Here is a 2,720-nt window from a genome sequence, read left to right as displayed (position 1 = left end):
CGGGGTGGTTTCCATTCTCTGGACTAGCCAAAGAGAAACTAGAAAAGTTTCTCTGGTTTCATGCGGTGCTCTTTCCTTTGCACTTGACTACTCCTTCGGTCAGTTTGGTTTTTACCTAAAGCCTAGTGTATTCAACATTTTCCTGACTTTATGGAGTTGTAGAATTAGTGAGCAGACCTAGATTTACGTTTTGTCCTTCCTCTGGAAACAGCACTGTAAAAGAGAGTGCTTTTTGATCTGTACACTTCTGACTTTAGAAATAATGGGTGTAGCTAACGTCTAAGTGCATGACAACTCAGACCTCCAGGAAGGACCTTTCAGCACCCTTCCTCAGTTAAGGAAAACGTGGATCAGAGAGGCTGGAAGCCTTTGAGCTTTGAAAACAAACTTGGCTGAATTCCTGGTTTCACTGTTGCTCTCTGAGTGACCTTGGGCAATTCTATCACTTCTGGGAACCTCAATTTCTTCATTTGCAAAATGGAGTAATTCTTACCTTACAGTGTGGTTGGGAAGACTATGTCAGTAATTCTGTCAATAGTAACTAAATGCTTTATCCATGTTAACTATGTTCTAGTCATTGAGCTAACAATCTGGAGGACAAAGTCAGTGTCTCTATAAACTATATAACTCGCAACTTGATGCTGATTCATTTTAAGGATGTAGCACGCTATCGGCAGGAATCCTACAGATGGATTAGGGTTTGGGGAGTGTTTCTGTGGGAAAGGGAAGACTTATTTCCACAGAGTCCTCATATGCATCAAGCCTGCAAAGAATACAACAAAGGCAATGTTGAGACATGTTAACCTTGTCTCATTTTCCTTCATTGACCTGACAATTTTTTTTCAGGCCACATTCTGTTTCATAAGTATCCCCAAATCTTCTGGGCACATACAAGTGAGTCTTCTAGTACACATTATTACAGGCAGTTTGAACAGCATCTCAATTACGAGAGGCTTAACTCAGGAAGTGTCATCTTGCAGCTAAGGAAACTTCAATTAAATGACTTAGTTTTTAGAATTTACCTTTTAAAGGATATACAGAAAACAAAGAATAGAAAGTATTAATACATAACTTTACAATGTATTACAAACTCCAACCAAACGTGGAGCTAGGCAGCTTAAGTAACTATATGTAGTTCATAAAGCAAGGGTGTTCTGTCCTATTTCCTCATACCTCATATCAGGACATTTTCAAGAATTACATGACACAATGCTAAATATTAGCAGCTTGTCACTATCATGGTTGGTTTACCTTCTTTGCAGCTCAAATATCCTTTAGTTGTAAGTTTTATATTTTCCACCTTTTAGGACTTAGAGTTGTATACTTTCTTAGAATTCCTTTGGAACTACAAAAGTTGGAGACCACAGTGCCTAATACCTCAAACTGCTTGTAAAGTTCCTAATGGGAAGCAGCCTGCCATATGTAAACACCTTCTCCATGAACTTCTCCATGAGCTTATTTGAGAGAGAAGAAAATAGTAATCATCTAATCTTCATTTCTAGCCTCGGGATTTGGAGAAGCCTCTCTCAGATCTGCTTGGTGTGAACAGCATAGACTATAGGATTGAGGATTGGAGGAATGAGGAGATAGAAGTTGGCCAGCAGAGTGTGGACTGGAGGAGGCACACAGTGACCAAATCGGTGAATCAGGGAAGAAACAGCAATGGGAACATAAAAAGATCAGGATGGCGCAGATGTGAGAAGTGCATGTCCCCAGGGTTTTAAGCCTGGCCTCAGGAGTAGCTAGCCCCATCACGGCCCTGCAAATCATCACGTAGGATGCAGCAATAGCCAGTGTGTCTAGGATCAATACCAGAAAGCCAATGCTCAGTCCATAGACATTATTGATCCTGCTGTTGCCACATGTCAAGGCAACTACAGCCATGTGCTCACAGTAGGAGTGGGAGATAACATGGGTTTTATAAAGGGGCAGCCACAGGCGGATCATCAGAGGCAGAGGTCCAATGTGGAGAACACCCTGGAGGAGAGAAACAAGTCCCAACGACCCACCACTGTATGAGTGAGCACCATGCTATGACGTAGTGGGTTGCAGATGGCCACATAGCGATCAAAAGCCACGGGAAGATGCCTGACTCAACAGTGGCAAAGCAGTGGATAAGGAACATTTGGCCCAAGCAGGCATCCAGGCCAATGTCACCAGCACCAAACCAGAAGATTCCCAGAAGTTTGGGCATAGTGGAAGTAGACAGAACCAGGTCAATGGCAGCCAACATGCACAAGAAAAAGTACATGGGCTGGTGCAGGCTGTGTTCTACCCTTACCACAGCCAGGATGGTCACATTCCCCACCACAGCCACCAGGTACATGGAGCCAAAGGGGATGGAGAGCCAGATGTGCAGCTCTGGGATGCCAGTGAGCCGGAAGGAGCTGGGTACTGAGCAGACATTATGAAAAGTGAACATGGCTATTTATATGTGAACCTTCTCACTTGCCCCACTAAATGCAGCAGGATGTTTTTCCTGGAAATAAAAGATAATATTTTACTCTAAGTTCCTATAATAATAGGGTCACTGACTAGATGTTAGATAAGTCATCTTTAGAAGAAATTCTAGAATGTCAGTGTCACATTATACTAAAATGTTCACAAAATCTTACAAAGCACAAGCCAAACACTCATTTGAATGAAATATATCTTTTTGCAGTATGACCTTCAAGGAATGATATTCTTGCATCAGTGAATGAATTGACCTAAAGCAAATA

At 42.1% G+C, this 2,720-nt stretch overlaps 1 pseudogene; it reads right to left on the bottom strand.

Moving 5' to 3' along the window:
• Positions 1 to 1,481: 1,481 nt before the first annotated feature.
• LOC100600979 lies at positions 1,482 to 2,422 on the bottom strand (annotated as a pseudogene).
• Between the last annotated feature and the right edge of the window lie 298 nt (positions 2,423 to 2,720).

Source organism: Nomascus leucogenys, chromosome 15 (assembly GCF_006542625.1).
Source record: "Nomascus leucogenys isolate Asia chromosome 15, Asia_NLE_v1, whole genome shotgun sequence".
In the NCBI taxonomy this organism is placed as follows: Eukaryota; Metazoa; Chordata; class Mammalia; order Primates; family Hylobatidae; genus Nomascus; species Nomascus leucogenys.
This window is presented reverse-complemented; position numbering and strand designations above follow the sequence as displayed.